Here is a 25,583-nt window from a genome sequence, read left to right on the forward strand (position 1 = left end):
ATTCTGATACTCGTTGCTTTGCTTTAAAAGCACCCATATTTTTATACAGTTTTTAAAAATTTAGCATTCACGATGAATGAAAAGTATAGTGTTGGTGAGTTTTATCTTGATGATCTGTCAGATTGTCTTCACTGCTCTTCAGCAAGTGGTACTGATGACGAAAGTGATAGTAGTAATGTAATGATTCGAAAGCGACGTTCTGTATTATCACTAATATACAGATTTAGAAGACGGTGATATAAATAATAACGTTGAAGACAGCAGTGGTACATGGTCGACGAATGACAAAATTATAACTTTGGAACCTTTCGAAGGCAGCCCTGGCGTAAAAATTATGCCAAGTTCCCCTGAAAATGTAATGGATATTGTAAATTTATTCATTAGAAATGACCTGATTGAGCACTTGGTGAGGGAATCTAATAGATATCATTATCAAGTCATAGTCGCGGACGATATGCGGCTGAGTGGCCGGTGAGAAGGGCATAGAAATCTCGAATCGCTAACGGTCGGTAAAGTTAAAAGTCAAAATAATTTAATTTTGGCCTACCTTAATAACCTTACTTAAAGGTAACATGTACCGCACATGAAATTCATCGTCTGGCTGAAGAAATTCGATATACATTTGGAAATGTGAACTTCCAAATCTACCACTGCCTCCAGAACAAATGATAATCCACCGGGGTAGGTAGTTGGAAACGGTGCTATTTTACAATCAACATTTCGATGCTATTAAATAAATTTTCAATAAGTTCGATAGCTCAAATGTCATAACACATATTACAGTAAATGTAAAGAAGTGTTTGAAGACTTCCATCGATTCCATATTCATTGATAAGTCGTCATTAGAAGTCTCCTGCCTAACGCATATGTTGAGAACTTATTAGGGGCCCATAAATAATAGTTTATTTATGGCAGGATCGTCAGCCCATCGTTGGGCCAGGGTTGACTCGGGTCGAGGTTAATGTTGTAAACCATGTGGCAGGCAGAGAAATTAGAAAACTGTGCAAAACATCACAGTTGCCTGTCACATGGTAAAAATAGGTAAAGTTCTCAACTCCACTTGAGCGCCAAAATGTCTAACATCTCTGGAAGGGGAACCTTCAAGGGTTTACCTTATTCCTGTTTTTCGTGGAAAGCGTCAGAATTTTCTCAACAGCCACAGGGGCTTGTTAGTGTTCCGCCCGTCGGACACTTACGGATTCGAACTTGTATTTTCGAAGGGACAGACCCTTAATAAGTCACGCGTCTAAGTTTTAACAGTAAAGCTTTTATATACAGTCCACTTTGCAATTGTGAACATCACTTTTCCCTACCTCAATCGTCATACTTATCCGAGCATTCGGGCGCGAACACATAAATCCGTCACGGAGTTCCCGGGACCAAATAACTCCGCGTCCGAGGCTCAGTTTTCTTCGTCGTGATTCATAAGTAATAGAATAGTCGAATTGTGTACATCGTACACAATAATTCAAATTTGTTTAAAATCATCATCCATACCACAGGCTAGTCGTTGTACCAAAGTCCGTCCAATAGAAGGTGTTTAGTTGTGTCCATATCTTCACAAGCAAGTAACTTGTTACGGAAAACTCGATTTAATTATATAGAAGAAAGTGGGAGGCGCAACCGCACGTCATTTCGTCGTTTCTGAGTATCTGTATGTGTGAATTGTGTGCGTGTGTGCGGTATTTTTAGTAACTTTTAAACAAAAGCTGTCTACTGCGAAAACCGAACCTAATTGGACAACTAAATTGTGTACCCTCGTACCCTCCCTTTCATTGCGCCTTTTGCGCGTTTCACTATGTAACGGGAATACGAGCGTCTTCGAGATGGGCTAACAAGGGACATCACCAAGGTGTTACACGCGGATTTTAATGAAATTTACATATGTGGTAGCTTTTCAAAAATCATTTGACACGTATTTTTTTATATCTGCGGACATGCATGTTGAGGGGGTGAAAATAGCCCTCAAAGTTCGGGGTTGAAAACACATTTTCTTTAATATTTCGGAAACTAAAGGGTGTAGGAAGGTGAATTTTTTTTTAAATTGTATAGTTTTTAGTCAGGAATTTAGTTAGTGACAAAAATTTCGGGAGAAATTATTTATTTAACTAACTACATTTACTACATTATTCTCGTCGAACTCTTCTGTTGGAGTCACTAGGCTAGTCCGAGAGCGGCAAATGGTCCTTAGCTTGTCCTCTCTCCCAGACTGCCAAATAGGCCCGTTACGGCCACGCGACTCTATTTTATATAGGCCGGTTGCTATCCTGCGGCCGAGCTATCAACAACGCGTCGCTAAGTTTCGCGCTCGCGGCTCGCGAGTCGCGCCTTACTTCTCGCTCCGCTGAGCGGCCAACGAACTCTCGCATCGCGACAGAATTTCGATTATTTTAGAACAGTGCTCGGATTTAGTTGCATTTTTCGAGCCGATTTCGGAGTAGACACCTACCGTGCCCCCACTCCCGCGCTAGACTACCCACGTGACGCCGTATGCCAGGGGCGTCGTACGATAGATTTGTCGGGATCCATCCGTGATTAAAAATTTTGCTTGCACTGTTAATAATTATTATTTTTACAGATTATTAAAGTTATTAATACTATGTTGACATCTATAAACATCTTCCATTAATAAGCAAATTTTTATCCCTACGTATGTGTTGTGTTAGTTATTTTTAATAACTAATACTTCAATACCAGTTTTGTTGAAATAACAAAGATATTTGAGCTACATATGTAATCGACGGAATATTTTTATTATTCTTTTGATTTTTCTTGTCTCGCACGTTAATATTTCGCCTCAGTAATTTTTCCCGATCTTTCTCGAAAAATCGGCATAGTTGCTAGGAGACATAGAAAGGAGGCATGGCATATAAAATGAGGAAGATTCTCAGGACACTCACTTCGCTACTTTGTTTTTTCGAAAGCACATCGTTTTATCGAGAGTAATTGACTACGCAGTTGTAACTATTGTAAGTATTTACAATAGTTATGCAAGTACTAGGGCTATTTTTGAGAGTCCTTTTATATTTTTAAATTTACAATTTGTATGTCCAAGTTTTTTCGACGGTCTCAACAGTTGATTGCCAATGCCATAAATGTGAATTTCCGGAGGGTCATAGGACAGAACCTAGGAGACATTAGCCAGGTCACCCTTGTTGACAACCCAAGCAAATTCTGCCTGGGGCCCACTGTCTCCTTTACTACCGCCACGCGACACATCTAACTCCGCGTGGACAGTGCTCAGGGCACACGGGGTTGGATGTTGTCGTTTAAAAACGTCTCGATTGGCAAAACAAGACACCAATCAGGACAACCACCTCGTTTTCCAAGCTTTCCTCCTCAGGAATAATAATATTGTATAATATTGATAATAATATTGTTCTAAGTATTGTTGTAATTATGGCAGAAAAGCAGAATAAAAAGAGAGTTTTTCTGCCTGTAAGCAAAAAAATTAAAATTATGGAAGAATTAGAGGAAGGAGTGTCACTGCAAACATTGTGTAATAAATATGCAGTTTCGCGAGATGTTATCTATCGGATTCGTCGAGAATGTGGACAACTCAAACATTTCGGAATTCGGAGAGGGCATAACGAAAATCGCAGAACGTCTTCAAACGAAGACTTAGAAAATAGATTATACACGTGGTTCCAACGTCCAATGGTGAATCCAGTAACAGATTTGCTGTTGCAAGAAAAGGTCAACGCATTGTTCCAGGAGCACGGGTCGACATCCTTTGCCGGAAGCAGGGGCTGGTTACATAAATTTAAGAATCGCTATGAAATTAGAGTGGCACGGGTACATGGCGAGCAGGCAAGTGCCGATACTGAAAGTGCACAACAATTTACACAAACTTTTACGAAGCGAATGAAGGAAGACAACATTGATTTGTGCACGATATATAACATGGATGAAACGAGGCTGTTATGGAAGACAGTCCCGTCAAAAAGTTTAGTGTGTGCTGAGGAAGAAAAATTGGCAAGAAAAAAACTCAAGAAAGATAGAGTGTCTATTGGATTGTGCGCCAATGCTAGAGAACACATTGTGGGAATCGCATAAGGGTTAACTCAATAATCGAGACTTGCGTTCCACACGAGTTTATTAAAATGCGTACGAGCAGTAAAAACGATGTAAGGTATACGAACGACTCTGACAGACTGTCTCGTCGCTGGTTAAAACCTCTCCTCGAAAACTCATCAGTAAAAGAAGAAAGAAACAGTTTAGAAAGAGAGAAAATACAGAAAGTGGGAAAATCCAGAAAAATCGTTGAAAGTTCGGAAAAGGAGAGGTACAGTGGAAGAGAATTATAAAACAGAAAGTGAAGAGGTTCGCAAGGGCCTGAGCGTTGACACTGACCAGGCTCCGGCGAGACCCTATAGAAAGTGAAAACAATTAGAGAACGTAAAGCTAAAGAAGATAGAAAACAGGAAACAGAATTTTAGAAAACAGAAAGAATATAGAAAACAGAAAAGGCAATGGCGTATGTGGTGCTAAGGGCGCCATCAAAATACAATAAGAAACTCGTAATACAATAATATCGTACGTCCGTACCCGATTAAAAAACACACCATAAAAATAATAACAAATTACGTTAACAATACCAAAGCGCTCACGCTAAACAACATATGAACTTTACAAGATACAAAATCAATCTAATGGAACGCGAAAAAAAAAAAACGTATAAAATGCAATACACCACACAATATATAATAAGAAAAACACACACTATAATAATAAGCACACTATATAATGATAAACACGCCATAAAATAATAAAATAATTTTAAGAAAAAAAATACGCCGACTTCGAAATGCACTAAAAAGTATAAAATAATTTCTATTTCCTAATGAAGTAATTTCTATTTCATTCAATCATACAATTACGTAACAGATATGAATGAAACCTATTTACTTGTTAGGTAGTGTATTAAATACATTTCAACCTTTTCGGAGGCGGCGCAAAATTAAAAGATTTTCTTGAACATGTCAACCTTTGGACAGCCAAACATAGGCAAAGCTTGTATAGCTATGTTTTTTCTATACATATAACTCGACATCACGCCGCGAAGTAGGTGTTAGTGCGTATAAAATGTAACTATGGTCTATCTAGATTCATAGAGTATGCGACGAAAAGACTCGATCGCCGCATATTCTATAAAGATAGAACCCATCTGCCGCAAATTTGGTAATTCTCGCGTCGTGGACTCCGTTTATAGGTTCTTAGATCCATGGCTTCCACATGCGAACGAAGACGATTCAATTTCATTTATATCAGAAACGTTGCGAAATGAAGATGCAGTTGTTACATTTTCGTATATTACCAGATATATCTATAATGGTTCGTATTCCTTCTCAGGATTTATTAATTTCCAATACGTCATACCACAATCAACTGGTTATTTGAAGCAACGTTTACTGAGGTATTTTTAATTATGCGCCGCTTCCGAAAAGGTTGAAATGTATTTAATATACTACCTAACGAGTAAATAGGTTTCATTCATATCTGTTACGTAATTGTATGATTGAATGAAATACAAATTACTTCATTAGGAAATAGAAATTATTTTATACTTTTTAGTGCATTTCGAAGTCGGCGTATTTTTTTTCTTAAAATTATTTTATTTCACGCTTTTTATCGGCCGACAAGACGTGTTTGTAGAAACAGTAGAAAATCGGCGACTGCATGTTGACTCATACACCACCAGAGATACGGAGGCCTACGTAGAATTCAATATTTAGTAACAATAGCTTTTCGCTAATAACTCGACAACTAAAGCTTCCCCTTAATTGCGGATAAGGAAAAAGTTGTTCAGAATCGTGCCCCTGATAACATATTAAAAGGACATTAAAATCGTCCAAAGTTGATTTCAAAACTTTTCAACAATTTTTCGCTAATATCTCGAAAACTAAAGCTTTCCGCGAAATTTGTATATGAACAAAATTGTTCAGAATCATGTCCGTGATAAGATATTAAAAGCACACTAAAATCGAGAAAAGTTTATTTCAAAAGTTGTCGGTTTTTTTGCAATAACAATACTTTGCAATTAAAAAATGAAAAATGTTTTGATAATGGTACCAATGGGGAGTCAGAACCTACCAGATGCAAAAGGTTTTGTTCCGATCGGTCCATCCAGTTAGGCGTAATCGGCGGGCACACATAGGAAAAAAAAAAAAAATATATACTGATCGAATTGAGTAACCTCCTGCTTTTTCGAGGTCGGTTAAAAACAATGACACTTGAAACACTTAAAACAGAAAGTTTTATTTTCTTGTACCGTACGTTCAGTCATTTGACGGGAATTTTCTTTCTTTCGACCTCCACGGCCACCTTGAAATCTTTCCCGGCTTTTCTGCACCCACATTGCTTCGGATTTTTCATTGTCTTTCTGCTGAATTCTTGAATCATGTTCTTCAAGAACTTTCTATCTTATAATTTCAGCGCTCGGCACAGTGTCACGCGATTCCATTGTGCATTTCAGTATAGCGAAACTCGGCGGCAAACTGTTCAGAAGCATGTAAGACAATAATTCTGGATTTATAGGAATATCCAACGATTCCAACTGTGCTGTGACATCGAAAAATTCCATTAATTGCGTTGCGAAGATCGACGCCTTCGACCATCTTGAACGTTGAGATACGTTTCAGCAAGCTTGACTTCTTTACAGGTCCCGTCGATGCAAATTCCGACCTCAACCTACACCAAACTTGCGCCGCTGTATCTAACCCTTTTACTAATCGCAATAAACTTGGATCAATTGCGATTATCAGATCTGCCCTTGCTTTTGCGTCATCATCATCCCACTTTTCCTGATCGATCTTGAGCTGTTCTTCTGTTAAACCTGCTTTTATTGTCGGCCTAGGTATTTTACCGTTGACAAATTTCCAGGTACCGTTCTTTACGGTCACAGTTTCCATTTGCACTACCCAACTATCGTAGTTATCCTTTGTAAGTAGTCTGATATTAAACGTTGATGACGCCATCTTGAAATCTCTTCAACACTTTAACACTTATTACTTTAACTATTACTTTAACTTAACTCGCCTCTTGTCTAAAGACCTGGGCCCATAACCTGATAGAAAGTGATATCGAAAAGTAATAATCTCGCGATGTTGAATATACGGCAAACGCGTGGAGACTGTTGCATAAAAGAAAGAAAAAAACAAAAGAGCAGATCGGCAAACGCAGCGCATAACTGCCGAACTGCACGCTCACGCACACACTACACAGTAAACTGCGAACAAAGGATTTTATAACGGAATTTTGACCATATCTAACATGAGTGAGTACCTTCCCTACGAAATGGGATAAAATTGGAATAAAATATCTAATGCAGCACCTCATTGAAGTGAAATAAATCAATTGCTGCGTACGTATAATTTAAAAAATACGGAAACAACTTTAATAAAACTTACCCATTGATTCATGAAAAAACTAGCTTCGATAAAAAATATTTATGTCACCGGGTAGATCCACCGATCAGAGCATCAACAGCTGATATCCTGGCAGGGTCAATGAACTCTCAATTTATTTCACTGTCTCTTTCTAATAATTGCATAACATAAGCATGGCCGGTAAACGGACCGAATGAAAACGCGTGAACGATTATTCATAGATACATGGTGTGTTCCAAAAGTAATGAGAATTATTTTTTTTAAAGGAATTTATTGAACCAATTTTTACAAATACTCAAAATTCTTCAAAATACTGCCCTTGGGCTTCTACACATTTTTGCCAGCGACCCTGCCATGAACGGTACGCGTCCTGGAATACGTTTTCCGGAACCCCTTTTAGGGCTTCGGTCGCAGCCGCTTGGATGTCTTGTATCGACAAGAAACGCGTTCCTTTCAGGGGTGTCTTGATCCGGGGGAACAAAAAAAAGTCTGCCGGTGCCAGGTCAGGACTATAGGGGGGTTGGGGAAGCGTTATCACCTTGTTTTGGGTCGGAAACTCACGTACTCGCAGCGCGTTGTGGCAAGGCGCGTTGTCAAGATATATATATATATATATTTTTAAGTTAATTAACATAAATGAAAATATATATATATAAATATATATATTGATTACCGACTGTCGAATTTGATAGATATGGTAATAGATACCTAATGTACTGTCGATAATTGGCAACTACTGTCGATAATTGGGTATTCTAATCGGTGGATAGAAGATTGTCGTGATGATGCCGGTAGAAAAAGAAATGTTTCCCCAGGGACGTTACAACTGCATGCAATACAGTCATATTGGCATACAAATATCTCTGACAAAAAGAGTTTCTAATTAATTATCCGTAACTGTACACATTGGTTTTAATAGTAACTTGAGATTTCGCTTGTATAGCTGAGTAAAAGTAGTAGAAAAGCCATGAATAGATGCAGTGGATACTGTAACGAGGCATATTTTCATTTGGTTGATTACCTTCTTTTTTTTTGGTTATGCCTCGTTACGAGGATCCTCCCGAATTGCCAGCCCCGCTCCTCCGCGCAAGCGGACCACCTCGCCGCTGGGGCAGGTATGAATGAGTGAACGGGTGCATGTGTTTCTTTTTCATTTTAATTCTTTTTCGCGGACGCTACGTTTTCTCTCCCCCCCCCCCCCCCCCCCTTCTCCAACACCAGGAAGTAACCACCGTTGTCCCCGGTCACGGAGGAACCTCTCCCTGAGCGACGGAAGCGCGGGATGGGTCCACCGAAGGGGACACCGGCTGTCCGGTCGCGGCGCCACCCCGTCATCCTCCGCGGGGGCGACCGACAGCCGACCACCGGGAAACGCCAGGCCTGGGGACAAGCCACCCTCAACTGCCACCTCGAGAGGGCCCCAGGACCTGGCCACCAGACACCACCGTGGAATGGCCCATCCTCGACGCCGAAATCCTCGGGGTGGGGGAATACCGCGAACCGGGGAAGAAGAGGATGGTTCAAGAGAAGCTAGCGAGCAGCCACGCGATATCGTCGTTTCTCTACGCTAAAGCCGTTTCTCTTTTTTTCCCTATATCGTGTGTTGTACGTCTCCGTTTTGTTTTCCGAATCTGAGTGGTGCGTTCCGTTTTTTTAGTGCTTTTCTTCTTTCTTTTTGTGTGTACTGCATTGTGTGTGTTTGCCTGCGTGGAGTGTTTGTCGCCGCCGCCCCAGTGTGGAATATTTTTGGAGTACACCAGCGCAAAAAGGTAGGAGTCATCTCCTTATCCTTCTTTTCGATATTTATTTGCGCGTGGGCGAGGGCGATAGGACCCCTGGCCCCAGTGACGAGGACCCTAGAGGCCGCGAACGGTTTAACACGACACCGTTCCCTCTAATCGCTTTCTCTTTTTCTCTCGCTGTATTTTGGTATTTAGGACCAACGTCCCCTTACTGTCCACGACCCCTAAGAGGGCGTGTTCCTTCGCGGGCAAATACCGCAGCGTTTTCTTTGTACCGTTCTATCTTTGTACTAGCGCGTACCGTGAGCCCCCGCGCCGCGAAAGCCTCCCTCGCAACTGGCGAGTCGACCCCTTTTCCTCGACCGTTGCTTGTAACGCGTGGAACCCACGCGAATTCATTTTTCTGTTTTGCTTACGTGGCCTACTTGGAGGTCCGAATAAAAGCATTTTCTATTGGATACGACCTCGCGGGTCTTTTACTAGTTTTTTTTTCTGACCCCCTCTGATTCCCGCTCCCGACAGAGCAGCCGGAAGGGCGATTACTACGGACGAGTGCATTAGCACTGGCGCCCCGTTAAATAAATTGGCCGTGGGTGTGAGCATCGGTGCGTGGAGGGCCGTTTTCCCTGACTGCCCCCACTCCAGGGAACCCCCTTCGGGCTTTCCCCCACCGATCCGTCACAATACTTAAAAGAAATGAAAATACATTAACGTTTAAATAAATGAAAAACAAGTACGAAATTTTAATTGCGAAGTTAAAAAGATGCGTGAAAAATGCAAAAAATATGATTTTAATGGTAATTTTAATAAATCTGATGTGTCAAAGAAAATTTTGGATACACATAATAACATGACGCTTCGTAAAACCAAAATAAAAAGTTTTTTTTTATCGTCTCAAACAGCGAAAGAAAACTTAAAGAGTATAGTTGAATAATGTGTTGTCGAACCAAATGAAATTACAATACATCATTCGATAACATATTCAAAGCTATTGGGTTTTTAATTAATAATATATCTTTAACTTGTAATATAATTTTAATCTTCTCGGATTACAAAATGCACGTGTGCATCGCACCACGCGCCACGCGCCACGCCACGATGAAGACTCTATCCATTTATTCTTTTGTCTCTCATTGCTGCCAACTCGAATATTACATATATTTCATACAAAAACAATAGAACATAAATGGCGCGAATAATATAAAGCGCGACTCAAGTCTCCACAAAAGCAAATCTCCAGCCAAGTTTCAACTTTCTATATTAATTTGGACGATAGTAACAGGAAAAAATCTAAATACCAATTGTTGCCATATTCTAGCTTTTTAATTAGATACTAAACTATTGAAAAAATTCATAGACGTTAAAAGCGCAATAACACACATTGCAGCATTTTTTTCAAATTTTTTGGTTGCAAAATATAGTTTTAAAATATTAAAAACTGTGAAATATTCGAAAAAAGTACAATTTTTTCGAAAGATGTGCATGCGCTACTTTTATACAATTGTAATAATAACATATTAGCATAACTATTATTCCCGAATATTGTTGATATTTTTCATATTTTATAACTTTTATTTACGTATCATCATCCATATTGAAGAGATGAAATTTTAATTTGGGTGATGCTATACTAATTATGATGAGTATTGCGAGAACTATTAGATATAATGGAATGGACGTCATGGGAAGGAGATTGTATTTTCAAGTGACAGATTACATAATCTAAGCTGTGAAAAATCCATTTGTTGAAAGAATATATTAGAAGTAACGCAGACTTGTAAATTCTATTGATTAAATGTTAATCTATTTTCTTCCACGTTCATACGAAGAAACTACAAATCCGTATAAAAAATGTGATTAAAGTTTTAATTTTTGTCTTATAAAAAGAAATGTTGTATTCGATGTATTATCACAGCCATGATCTTTCATACAATTTATGTTTGAAACTTTCTTTTGTTCGCTACTGCCACGTACAGACATGAAACAGTATTTTTATTCGACGATATTACGAACTTTTCACGTTTTACTTATTCATTGTTCCCTGAGAAAAGTTATTCAAAAGTTTTTCTTTGTTCTGTCCATAGAAATTCACTGGACACTGAGGAGGCATGCAATAACAGCCACTCTTCATATGGTCAACGCGGTATCGATATAATTAGGAAGTTGTGAGATATACCCGGGATTAAGTGTGCCAAGCCACAGAAGTCTTCAACCCACCTAAATGTCTGAAAAGTGTTCATAAAACTGTACCAATTGCCATCTTCAATTTACGTCGCAAAGTTCAACGTGCGTATTACGGTACAAGTTTCAATGCTATGAGACAATTCAGGACAATTCTAACAGACATACATAATGCGTGGAGAGCGGTTATGTTATCTCGGGAAGGAAACTACCGAAGTTCTTGTCATTTTGTCCTAGAGTGTGCTTATACCAGTAGGATAAGTTGTTCTTCGAAAAACGGATAAAACAAAGACACGAAGGATTTGATTCGATCCCAATGAGGCTGTTCGCAGTTTGAAAAATCTTGGAATATACACTGGGAGACCACGTCGAAGATGTCCTGCGAAAAGGCGTCACGGCGATTCAGGTTCTTGCTCAACAAGGCCAAGAGACTGGGTTTGAGCACCGACGAATTAACTGAGCTACCAACTGCTAAGAGACTTCTTTCTGCTCGAGTTATACCGTCTTCCACCTCATGGACGATTTTAGCTATGGTCGCTCTGATCATTGGTGGTGGTGTCGTGCTCGTTTTCTTGTGTGCGCCCTGTATCGCTAGAGCTAGAACGTGAGGATCACTTTGAAGAATACTCATTAGGTGAGTATTTGATATTTCGAAAACTAATACAAATCGGGTAAATACATTAAATCTTAATAATTAAGTTCCATTTAAAAAACAAAACTTCACCATCATATCTTTTACATTAATAACATTAAAAAAAATTCGTTTATACTAAAACATACAGCCTCTTTTATCCTGTAATTTCCATATAAACACTTTTAAGTGTCATCAATAGTTCATGAAATATCATGCTGTCATATTTAGGCATGGACACCCTGTATATTATACGAATCATATCTCAATATTGAATAAAGTTCAGTCATTAGCAGTTAATAAATGTGTTTCGCATTTTTTAAACATTCTCTTTTAATTTTAAATTGCGACATATCTTACAATAAAGGTAAGATAATCAGATTTATCTTAAGTATCAAAATCGGAAAGCAGTGCTCAGTGACTTCATCTTTTCTTTTATCAAACTGTTGATAATCACACTAACATATTCTATAAACAAAAATAAGAAAATATGTTAATACAAACTTAGGCCCTTGAATACTTTAAAACATATGCAAGTTAACCATTCTTACACAATATTAAACAAAAAAATATTTATAGAACATATTATTTATATATATAACAGGCTGGTAAAATTTCACATACTAAACTATGACACACTGTATTTATTATCGAAAAACAAAGTAGTCCGAAATTATTTTGTCACTTCAGGGGTTTCAAATAAAATTTCTGTAATATAATTTTTTAGATCAGTTTGAATATGTTAATCAAGTTAGATGGTAAAAATAAAGGACACCCTGTAGTCGCTCGATAAATACCCAGTCTAAAGGCTTCGGAGACAGGCTCTGTCCGGGAACAGGTATATATAAGGCAACCAATGACAAACACGTTTTCCCTGATACTCCTCTTTTCTTTTTGCACTTACTACGGTAGGCCATTAATTTGGTAACTTTAATCATTGTCATTACTTTTAGTGATATTGAAAAAGTCAATTTGCAAAATTATAAAATTTTGCAAATTTATAAAATTATAAATTATAAAATTATAAAATTGTTAGGTAAATCGATAGCAAGTTTGTAAGGCATGAGAGAATAGGATATTTGGAACATATCATACTCTATAATATAAAATCGTAACGTAACGCGTAACGCGTAACCCGTAACGCGTAACGCTGTCACGGTTATATTGTATTTTATCATTCTATCATTCTCTATCATACTCTCTATAGTACAAAATCATAACACAACGGTATCACGCGTAGCGCTGTCACGGTTAGGTTAGGTTTAGGTTAGATTACATCTGTCACGGTCATATTGTACTCTATAGTATAAAATCATAACGTAACTGTGTTACGCGAAACGCTGTCACGGTTAGGTTAGGTTAGGTTAGGTTAGGTTGGCCGGCACGATCGGGGACTATCTGAAGGATAGATGGATCGAGTAACCGGGCCGGGACGGTGTCGTGTACCGGAGGGAAGTTGACCGCGGCGTACCCCAGGGGGCAGTGCTTGGCCCCTACCTCTGGGATGTGGGGTACGACGCGGCGTTGCGGGTTCCCCTACCTCCCGGGGTGAGGGTGACCTGCTTTGCGGACGACACGCACATTCTCGCCACCGGGAGGGAATGGACGGAGACCATCCGCCTTGCTGAAATAGGGGTGGCAGCGGTCGCTGCAGAGATCGGACGGCTGGGGTTAAGCTTGTCGGTCGGCAAAACCGAAGCGATGTGGTTTTGCCGCCGACGGGGCGAGGCCCCGCCCCAGTCGTTCGTCCGAATAGGTGGGCAAAATGTCCAGATTGGAGACGGGATGAAGTATCTCGGTCTCCAACTGGACAGCCACTGGCGCTTTGAGGAGCATTTCAAGCAACTGGCCCCCCGGTTGGAGAGGACAGCGGCAGCGTTGGGCCGCATCCTCCCCAACCTGGGTGGGCCGGATGAGAAGGTTCGCCGTCTGTATTCAGGAGTCGTGCGGTCGATGGCCCTGTATGGGTCACCCGTATGGGCAGAGGATTTGTTGGCCTCCCGGCGTAGTAAGCAATTACTACAAAGAGTACAGCGCCGGGTGGCCATTGCTGTCATACGGGGGTACCGCACGGTCTCCTATGCGGCGGCGATGACTCTGGCCGGGTTTATCCCTTACCACTTACTGGCTGAGGGGGACGCTGATGTGTACTGGCGTCTCCATCAGCAGCAGGGGGTACCCCGGCTGGAGTCAGAGGCGCAAGCCCTCAAGTGTCAGGCCCGACGGTTTGCGCTGACGAAGTGGCGCTGCGAGATAATATCTAGTGGCGCCGCTCGTCAGCGCGCAGTCGGGGCGGTTCTGCCTGTTTTACGGGAGTGGCAGGACCGCGGTCACGGAAGGCTCACTTTTCGGATGACACAGGTGCTCACCGGACACGGGTGTTTCGGTGAGTTCCTGTGCCGAATCGGACGGGAGGCAACGACACGCTGCCACCATTGCGACGAGGCAGTAGACTCGGCCCAGCACACGCTCGAACATTGTCCGGCGTGGGCTGGGCCGAGAGTGGGCCTACGATGCCACGTGGGGTGGGACCTCTCGCTGGCGATGATCTCCCTGATCACACTCGCCAGCGAGAGGTCATGGAATCCGCGGGCGGCGGCTTGGAGACGTAACTCCGGCCGTCGCGGCTAGGACTGTCCCCCTACGGGAAGGGGGTGGGTGTCCGTCCGGTCTCTAAGGCATTGCACTTGGACCGGCTGCACCCACCCAAATAGAGATGACGGCCCAGCCGGGTTCACTCTGTGAGTGTTCCCTTGCAGCAGGGCCGTCCGGGCCGCAGGCGTCCGAGTTGGGGGACTCGGCGCCCTTGCACGCGGCCCTGGATGGGCCGGCAGCGGTAGTGGTCGCTGGTGTCGGCAGTGGGATGTTTTATGGGGAGGTCCTTCTGGCCTCCCCGGGATAGTGCTGGCAGGAGGGGGAGGACACGAAGGCAGAGTAGTTCAGCTTGGTCCCGGTCCTCCCCGAAGATGTCAGGGAATGGCCACCGCGGGGTTTTTAGTCAGTAGGAATCTGACATATCCCTGCGCCCCTTCTCCGGGGGGTGCGGGGAACCTATGCAAGGTTTTCCCCGCGAAAAAAAAAAAAAAAAAAGGTTAGGTTGGCCGTGGGGAAGAGCGCTGTCGGGGCGGTCCTTCCGCGAATGGAGCAGTGGATGGACCGCGGCCACGGGCGGCTCACGTTCCGATCCCGCAGGTGCTCACCGGGCATGGTTGCTTCGGGGAGTACCTGTGCCGGATCGGAAGGGAATGATCGCCGATGTGCTATGAGTGTGGTGCTGGCCCGGATGACGCCCAGCATGTAATGAGTGGGTGCCCTGCCTTTGCATGGCAGAGGCACCATATGGAATGTGAGTTAGAGTGTGATCCAGCAAGTTTGAGTGACGTAATAGAGAGAATGATTAAGAGTGATGAGGGATGCAAGGCTGTCGCCTCCTTCTGCGAGACGGTGATCTCGCGGAAGGAGGAGGCAGAGCGTGAAACGGAAAGACGCGGAGTGACTGTGAGATGGAGAGGGTAGTGAGGCGGCGCGACTTCTTCGCGTCGTCCGCACGGGATGAGTGGTGAGTGATTGTGTGTGCGTGTGTGTGTATGTTAGTGGCGTGTCTGTGTGTGCGCATGTGTTAGTGATAAGTGAAGAGATGTGGTGGGATGGGGATCGCGCCGCCCTCCTCGGCGTCGGTCCTCGTCCCCTTGTGTGAGTGTCGGCGGTTCTCAGTCCGGGGTGTCGGAGTTCCCGGGATTAACCGAGGCCGCCATGGCCGCAGGCGTCACGGGCGGGGGCCTGGGACACCATTGCACGCGGCCAGGTGTGTGGAACCGACAGCGGGCGTGATAACATCGTCGGCTCTGATAAGGGGTGGGGTGGGTAATACTTTGTTGTGGGGAGGCTTCACCTCCCCACGAGGAGGGTGACCTTCAAGGTCACATGACGGCACTTTGGCGCGTTGCGGTGACGATAACGCACGACCCCGGGACGCGCCATGTCGTCGGGTGGGTATCACCGAGGGGTTTTAGTGGATACAAATCCCACACTCTATAGTATAAGATCATAATGTAACGGTGTCACGCGTAACAGTTTCATACTTACTAACCTAACCTTTTTTTTTTTCTTTTTTAACGAGGGGAAATCGAAAAGCGCAATTGCGCTATCTCCCCCGTCCACCAGTACGCCGCCCGACGCGGGCAAGGGGTGGCCCGGGGCATCGCCACGTCGCAGATATCCTGCATGGTGCCCCGGAACCACTGAGCCTCGCCCTCGACGTCCGCGACTTCTCCGGCCGGAGAAGTCGGCCAGCTAACCGCGAGGGTTGCAGCCACCATCATGTCGCTATCCAGCCTCTTCAGCGCCCATCTTTTCGGCGGTGGGCGCCCACCTCGGCGACGCCGGGTGTCGGAGGAGAGCCTTATACGTATGTATCGATGATCGCTAAGAGTTTCGGTCTCCTCTTCCACCCGCCAGCTCGCAACCACGCGCGCGACCGCAGGGGAGCCCCAGGACAAGTTCACTACCGACTACCCCTGAGGCCGCACGCATGTGCTCACCGAGCCCCTATTAACCAACAGGAGCCCTTGCGCCGCCGCCCAATCCAGGGCTGCCTGGCCTTTCGCGTCGGTCCTCGGGGAACCCCATTCGCGAGCCTTCGCGTTGAACTCCCCGAGGACTATAACGCGCTGGGTGGGACAACGCGACACTAACCTGGGAAGATAGCCCAGGTAGAGTGGAAAGACTCACGCTTCCGGCGCCCCTAGAAGAGGGACGGTTTCCACGCATACCCACTAAAACTGTTTCCCGCCCCCGCCACAAGGGCGGAGGTTGGCGGCAACCCGCCAGGCTTTCTTACCGGTTGGGCATAGTAGACCTGGTCTAGGCCATCGCTCGCAGTTGTGGAAGAAAGACTTCCCCCCTCCCCCCCGCCCCCACCCCTCGCGTATGTGTTCCATGTGTGGGGAATGGATGTTCTCAACCAAAGGGTTTTGGTCCTAGGGGCTGCGTCAAGATCTAGGGGAGGCTCCCGGGCAAAATGCGCTGACCTCCAGCTGACCTTGTAACGCCCCCCCGACACCGCCTCCCGGTGGGCTCGAACATACGGCAAAAAACCGCGACCTCTCCCCACCATTTTCCACCTAAGTGTAATTTCTAGCCTTAATTCTAACTTCGCCGCGCTTCCTAATTCGCTCAATTTTCTAGCGATGCCAGAAAAAATATCCTTTTCTCCGCCCCCGCCCCCACCCCCCTCTTAAAACCAACGAGTTTTGCTTTCTAACTATGTTCTACTCGTATTCTAGCGACACTAACTGCCCCATCCTGTCCAATAACTCCTCATATTGTGCGAGAGGCCAGCTGGGTGGCGCGTCGACGCCCACCACCGCTACCTCCTCCCATCTCACCGCGACGGCCCCTCTTCCCGCTGCAATCGCGATGCAGGAGGGGGGGGAGGGGAGCCGGATTTCCCACGCGACACTACCGCGACCGTCGCGCTTCGGCCCTCCGCGTCCGCGAACCAGTTAGGCTGGTTCGGGACGCGGTAGGGCTCTGCTACTACCCTCAGTGAACAATTCCACTCAGCGAGGGTGCGCAGGAAAAGGTCCTGGGTCCCCGCCGTGTGGTTCGCGTTGGATTGTAATATGGGGCTCAACGGCCCCATCACTGACTAACCTCGTCGGCCACCTCCAAGGCGCATCCGTCTGCCTGAGTGGCCTGCTGACTAGCTTCAGCTTCCCCGACGTCTTCTTGCATCCTCCCCCTTTCATTTTCAGGTTTCCGCGCCCCCTTTTCTATTTCAGGTTCTGCCCCCTTTTCTTTTTCAGGTTCAGCTGACTTCTCTCTTCTTCTTACAGATTCTGCTGCCCCTTTTTCTTTTACAGGTTCCGCAGTTCTCCATCTTCTCGGTGGGGGCGCGCACTCCGCCGCCCCCAGTCCGTGCTTGTCCGGCCTTCCCAAGTCACTGCAGAGGGGACATTTCAGTTTGTTGCCACACTCTGCAGCTCTATGCCCCTCCTGTCCGCACTCGTAACAGCGACCGGCTCGGCTCGTCGTCTCGCTGCACTGCGAGGCCGTATGTCCTTTTTGAAGGCAGCGGAAGTAGTGCATCGGGCGGGCCGCTAGCATCTCGAGCCGCGCCGACGCACAGTGGCGAAAAACGGCGAAAACGTGGACAAAAGTCAAAAAATGAAAATCGCAATTCTTGAAATCCGTTTAATGGAATTAGTTTACAAGGAATCTGTGCATACTGTTTTTACAGTTTTAATGACTTTATTACTACCATTTCGAAGATATAAGCCTCCAAAGTTGAACATTTTTTAAAGTCAATTTTTCCGGGTAAAGTTTAACATAATGCTGTTCATTATTTTTTAAATATTATGTTCATCGACTATTATCGGCTTTTTATATGATACTTTAACATTATAATTATGTAAGTTGCACAACAAAATGTTTATTATTAACACTGATATGGAAAAACATATAAACCGTAGTCATATTTAATGTTTGTGTAAGGTAAAACTTGTGATCTTCACCTCGGTTCACCTACCAAATAGGCTTAAATGAAAGCTGAAAGCTTCCCGAACAGGAATCTGTAACGATATCTTGCGGTAATTTGCGGTTTTCTGAGCTATTCACATTTATGTTCACGCGCGCGCCCTATTATCATACGTGACAACAGCGGTTTCGAACGTTTTTCAAATATGTCGTTGCTGACCGTTGCAAAAAGTCTTGTTTTGTAGGTGAGATTTCAATATCCACACCCATATATATATATTACATATTAGATATTTAAACATTATTAAAAAATTTAAAAAATAAAAATTTATTTGCAATTTCTGATAATAAAAAATGAATTTGCTAATGAAAAAAATATTATTATGATAGTTCAAACATTTAAGTTTAAAATGCAAAAAGATTTAATTAATTTCGATAAATAGTTTTCGAGATAAAAATTCATACGTACTAGTTAACTAACCGTATTAGTTAACTAACAAATCAAAATTCAATTTTTAACACAAAAAATTAATTTGTAACACTAATATAATCATTTTATCTAAAAACATTTAAATAATTAATCTCAGAATCGAAGATATTAGTTTTTTCCACGTTTTCGTCGTTTTTCGCCACTGTGCGACGTCCACCCGATCTTTACTCTTCCCGCTGTCACATCGCACCCACACAGTCCCCATGGAGTTGCGCGACCTCTTGATTTCCCCGACCTTGATTTCTTGGGGCGCGCAATCCCCTAGCCTTGCCAGAACCTCGGCCACCTCTTCTCTCTCTATTGAATCACCGAGGTTCAATAGCCTCAACTCGATGGTCTTTGTCGGGTTTGCCATCCTAACTTCGGACTCGCCAAACACCTCTCTTAGCCTTCCTGCCAGGTGAGCAGCCTTGACTTTCCCCTCTTCGCCGGGAATTCGCAGCACTAGCCCCCCTGTGGCCGCCTTCCTTATCTTCAGCTCATCGATGCCCATATCGGCGAGCTCCTTAGGGGCTACCGACTCCCTGGCCTTTTTTAGCACCTGGGAATATGTTGTTTGTCCCCCAGGTGCTACCGTGAGGATCACCGCCGCCGTTCTCGGCGGGCGCGGTACTCTGACCCTCTTTCTGGCCGCTGGTTGGGCCGGTTTGTTACCCATGGCCCCTGGCTTTGCCTGAGGCCGGTTTACCGGCTTCTTTACTGCCGACAACGCTCCTGCCGCAGCCTGCACCTCCCTCCTTGCCTGTTGTTTAGCCTTCCTGCCGAGGACCGTGGCCCACGTCTCCTCCTTCCTGCCCTGGTTGGTAGCAGCCACCAAGGGGGCAGCTACTAGAGCAACGCTCCGGGCTGTTCTTCTGGCCGCTTCCGTTTCGGTGATGGCCCTCCTCGGGGCCGGTCTTGGCCGCGGTGGCGGCTTGGGCTAGGCCCTGCGCTGGGCGCTGTTGCTGGCCTGCCTCCTCCTCGTGACTCCTCTGAGCTCAGATGATAGCTCCTCTACCTTCCTGATTAGCTAAGCTACCACTCCCTCTAGTCCTCGCGCCTGAGCTACGCCCTTCTGTGGTTCTCTGGTCCGGGTGTCCTCCTCTTCTCTGGATGACTTCCTCACGCGTGGAGGCTCCATCTGCCTCTCCTGCTGTCCTGCCCCCTGCACTGGGGCGAACACTGCCTCCTGCCGTGCCACCTCCTCCACCTCCATCGCTGGAGTATCCTCCGTCGCCTCCATCGGGCTCATCAGTGCCCTCGGCGGGCTGTCGGACGCCACCACCAGTCTCCTCTTAACATCTTCGCGTTCCGACTCGGAAGGCGACAGGCCCCTTCTGCGCGTTCGCCTCACTGTTGGGGGTCTCCTATCCGCCGCTGGTGATGGCGGCGCCCGCGCAGTCCCCTTGAGACGCTCCACTTCTTGCCTGAGCATCGCCAGGTCCTCCGCCATTGTCCTCCTTTCCTCTTGCGCAGCCCTGAGCTGAGCTCTCAGCTGCTCTTCCGCTTCCGTTTGCGAGAGCGGGGGGAGAGCGGCTGTAGCCGCCGGTCTTGTCTCCCTCTCACTCTCCGCCTCCCGCCTCTTCGCCAGTTCAGTGACCATTCCCTCGATGTTGTTGGACGACACTCTTAGCTGGCGTACACACGTCCCTTTGAGGTTCTTGGACCCCGCGGCTACCCTGCGGATAAGGTCCGTGTACCTTAACAATTCCTCGAGCAGATCCACGGTCGGCAGGTACTTCGCCTCCCGCATCACTTCTTCCACCCCGGGAATAGGCTTGCTGCCTCTACTCGGGGCTGGTACTGGCCGGGTCAGATCGTAGGCTCCTAGCTCTTCGTCTAGCTCCAGCTTGATCCTTTTGGCCTCGGCGACCCTCTCCTTCGCTTCAGCGATCCGCACATAATCGCCCGTCGTCGGTGGCCTGCCTCTTCCCTTGGAGCCCCTGCTGTCGCTCCTGGCTGGGGTCCACTCCACGGAGATGACCGAGGAGTCCGACTCCGAGTCCCCATCTTCATTGACGACTTTCTTCTTGGGAGCGGCCTTCCTCTCCTTCGCCTTCGGCAGTACCTCTGCGCGACCAGCGACGGCTCGTCCTCTTCCCGTCGCGTTGGCGTCCGACGGTGCTCTGCTCCGGCGAGCAGCCTGGGCGGAGCCAGCACTTCGATGCATCTCACCACTGGCAGCTCACCAGTGGCCATCTCCCTTCCGGTGTTCCGGAACTTCTCCTCTTGCTCCTCCTCTCCGTTGTTTTGACTGGGTTTTATACCGCCCACCACAGCAGTAAAAGAATTATTAGAACACGCCATAATAAATCCCATGAGTGGGGTCGGAAGGGATGTCACCCCGGGCAGAGCCGCCTTACCCGGGGAAGCCTGGATACTCGGGGGGGTCGGCAGGTACCCCCGAGGGAACCGTTCGAGACTGCCCTGTTTACCATCTGGGCAGCCACGCAATCCTTGGCACGGTTGCCTTACACCTTGATTTCAGACGAACACGCTCGCCCCCGCCGCCCCCGTTTTCACCCCTCGGCGCAAGCCTTACAGGCTTGGGAGGCCCTGCCACGGTCCGAAGACCCCGCCGGCATTGCCTTACATTTTACAGAGACTACTTCGAGTCGACGGGAGCACCCCTTTTAGAGGACTCATACCTCAGGTAGGGGATACCGCGGCCAAATTCCGTCCCGAGACCGCACAGTAGATTTTTTATAGAGGTTTACTCCTCGCGGACCAGCCGGTTAAGGCAAGCCCTCCGTTCCTGCGAAACATGACTACAGGCTTACGGTGTGAGTCAAAGCTCGGGTCCCCGGGTCCGCTTACCCGTGATAGAGGTCTGTAACGGGCCGGTGCCTCCTGAGGTCGCCGTTCTCCCGTCAGCACAGAGGCACTCACCCTTGGGTAGCACCGAAGTGCTACCGAAGGGCATAGAGCGCCTCCATCCCAGCGGACATCACGTGGAGGTGGGAGATCCGACTTGCGCCACACCGGCACCGTTCGCCCGCCACCTAACCTAAACCTAACCTAACCTAACCTTTTTTTTTTTTTTTGAGGAAGACAGAAATCCTATTACGGACACCAGGGAAGATAGCCCAGGTAGTGTGGAAAGACTCACGCTTCCGGCGCCCCTAGAAGAGGGACGGTTTCGGCGCATACCCACTAAAACTGTCTCCCGCCCCGCCACGAGGGCGGAGGTTGGCGGCAACCCGCCAGGCTTCCTTACCGGTCGGGCATAGTAGACCTGGTCTAGGCCATCGCTCGCAGTTGTGGAAGAAAGACTTTCCCCCCCCCCCCCCCGCCCCACCCCTCGCGTATGTGTTCCATGTGTGGGGAATGGATGTTCTCAACCAAAGGGTTTTGGTCCTAGGGGTTGCGTCAAGATCTAGGGAAGGCTCCCGGGCGAAATGCGCTGACCTCCAGCTGACCTTGTAACGCCCCCTCGGCACCGCCTCCCTGTGGGCTCGAACATACGGCAAAAAACCGCGACCTCTCCCCACCATTTCCCACCTAAGTGTATTTTCTATACTTAATTCTGCTTTCGCTGTACTTCCTAGTTTACCTGCCTTTCTACTAATTTCAAACAAAATTTTTGCCCCCCACCGCCCCTGTACACATTAATACCCTATTTGTTTCGCTATCGCTGATATTACCTCATCTGAACTCTTCCCCGCCTTGCCTATCTTAATATTAATATTGTAGCTCGTGTTTCCCAATTTGTTTATGCTAGTTTGTTACGCTATACTTAACTAAATAAGTATGCCTAATAAATAAATATACAGGGTGTCTCGTAACTAGTGTGACTCCCTGAAAGGGGTGGTAGAGGACGTCATTCTGAACAAGATTTTCCTTTGCGAAAATGGGGTTTGGAGCTTCGTTTTTGAATTATTAAGGAAAAACACGGACCAATCAGAGCGCGAGGATTTCGCGCGTCGAGAAGCGGGAGCGACAGCTTGAAGTCCAGCGGCTGAACGCGAACGCGATCAAGAGTCTTTGCCTCGGAACAGTCTAAACATCCAACGCGAAGTCTTTACATCGAAACTCAGTAAAATAACGAACAGAATAATTAAAAGTATTGTTTATTTATTCATTCATCATGAGGGAGGAACGGAATTAATTATACGTAATTAATGCAAGTTATGCAAATGAAAATTATTGAATATTGCCATTCACTATCGATGAAGAATGTGAAATTAAATATTGGAAATTTTTTATTTTACTTCTAACAATAATATTAGTCAATGAATTTACTCACTTTAATGAAAAATAATTATTCAGTTCGCAAAAAAAGAGTTTCAATTTAATATCTGTAAGTTTGACGGCTTTCAAACTTAACCGCCCACAGCCGGCAGTCACATGACTGACGGCTGTGGGAGGGGCGCTGAGCGGGTACTCGTTGAGAGCGACGGACTCCTTCAGAAAGACGGTAACAAACCGAGACTGCGAGAGAGAGAGGCAAGAATATAAAACAGAATACATAAAATTGTAAAACACGGAAAGTCCGGCAAATTGTGTTGATTCAGGTAGGGGAACCTACGAAGGGATAAGTGTACATCGTTCGTATAAGTGGGATATTAAAGTGTTTTATTACAGTGTCATACTGCAACAACACGTGTCCGTTTCTTCCCTACTCCAACCCGTTACCATAATTGAGAAGCCTTAGAAGAGGCTTACATATCTAATAAATGTATTAACCGGTCTACCTTACATTCACAGGAAATTTATTAAAATAGCACTCACCCATTGTTTGAAAATAATCCTGTTTGAAAATAATCCTTCAATGAAAGCATTGGGGGTTCTGTGTCGTCCCGCTGATCATGACCTGCCGTAACGTCGGCACCATATACCACAGCTGACAGCACTCAGAGGTCACTGCACTGACTTCAGTTCACAACACGATCATTTTCACTGTCATTTTTCACCAAATTTTTTCAGCTGCTTTCTTCACGCCGCGGTTCGCGTTTGTAAAGCGAGAATTCACTCACGGTTCCCGAGTCAGTCTATCGAAACAACCCATTTTTTAATAAACGAGAAACATTATCCGCGTTATATCGCGTTTGGTCTCATTTTAATCGGGAAAACGTCACCAATATGTTTAAAAGATTTTAAAATATGTTTAGAAACACAAACAGAATATGCAGGCGTTTTTCTAAAACAGTTGAACGTTCTTGACGCGGTGACGAGCCGTGCTATTGCGAACGTTTCTGGAAAAATACTACACAACTGAATATCTACGACACGATATTACCGATGTATTGTTATGGATGTAGTATTTTTCCAGAAACGTTCGCAATAGCACGATCAGAAGGATCCTCTGCTCAATTTGACCTCTCTCCCTCCTCTCCCCCGCTCCGTCGGTCCCCGTTTTGTGCCCCCAATGGTGCTATGACCAGGCTGACACCGGTTTCCTCCCTTGCGGGTTTGAGTCGTTTGATCGGTCGTGTCTATATTTGTTTCTACGCTTCTTCCACTCCCGCTCTTCCTCTTCTCCCTCTCGCTGTCCTCTCGCTTCTTCCCCTCCTCTTGCCGTTTGAAAAGCGCACCATGCCTCCGCCGTCTTGCTTGTTGCTGCATCCTTTCGCTTCACCCTTTAGGGCCGCTCTCCAAGTGCTTGCAGCGTTCCTTCCTTCGCCATGCTGGATATTCTCAATGCGGCCCCTTTTCTCGACCATCGTTGTGACTTCGGAGTTTCCAGAGTGCTGGAGCGTTTTCCGCAGTTCTTCCAACACTTTTCCGCCATTTTCCCGCTTTGCACTGTTCCTCTGCACTCGCGCACGTGGTCACGTATATTCCCCTGTACCCGCAACACTCCTAGCACTTCACTGCACTCCCACAACACTTTCCTAACACTACACCGAATTAGTTGCCTATCTGTTAATTATTTATTATTTATTATTTATTTATTTATTAATCTACTAATCTCTTCACTATTTATAATAATTTATTCGTTATTTATTAATTAATTAATATTATTATTATTATTATTATTAATCTCATTCACTTCATTTATTTATTAATTAATTAATTACTTCCTTCCTTCACTTCGTTCTGTGTCGTCTCGCCTCTTTCTCTTCTCCTCCTCACTGTCTTCTTGCTTCAACCTATCCGCTTACCATTTGAAAAACGCGCCATGTCTCCGCCATCTTGCTTGTTGCCGCGTGCCTCCGCTTCACCCATAGGCTTCGTCCCAAAAGGCAGCTCTCCATGCGCTTGCGGCGATCCTTCCTCCGCCATCTTGCTTGTTGCCGCGTGCCTTCGCTTCGCCCTTAGGCTTCGTTCTTAACACTTTATTGACCGGTCGTTTTTGAGGCTGCCAGTCACTAAGTACTGGCTGAGTCGCGCGCGCACTTACTCCCAGTACCGGCTAAATTTTCGCTATTCATTGTGTTGTGCTTATTCCTTTTGTTTCAAAGGAATGTAATTTTATTAATATTTATACTTTATTTTGCATTTATTTTATATAATAAAGGGCCGTATAAAATAACATTCATAAAATAAATTCAAGGTAACAGTAATTCAATTTTTCGACAAGCATTGGCAATCGAAAAGCCTATTAATAGGCTAGCGGTCGATAAGCGTTGCCAATGAAAAGGCCGATAAATAGGCTACCGGTCGATAAGCATTGGAAATCAAAAAGCCGATTAATAGGCTAGCGGTAGATAAAGTGTTAAGGGCCGCTCTCCATGCGCCTGCAGCGACCCTTC

General features: G+C 45.5%; 1 long non-coding RNA gene across 1 annotated transcript in view; it reads left to right on the forward strand.

Moving 5' to 3' along the window:
• LOC143266037 (uncharacterized) overlaps positions 1-25,583 on the forward strand; it is a 368,715-nt gene that overhangs the window by 201,292 nt on the left and 141,840 nt on the right. Inside the window, exon 2 of the long non-coding RNA XR_013041031.1 lies at positions 11,215-11,945. This is a non-coding gene — a long non-coding RNA (uncharacterized LOC143266037). The remainder of the gene's footprint in view (positions 1-11,214; positions 11,946-25,583) is intronic.

Source organism: Megachile rotundata, chromosome 16 (genome assembly GCF_050947335.1).
Source record: "Megachile rotundata isolate GNS110a chromosome 16, iyMegRotu1, whole genome shotgun sequence".
NCBI lineage: Eukaryota > Metazoa > Arthropoda > Insecta > Hymenoptera > Megachilidae > Megachile > Megachile rotundata.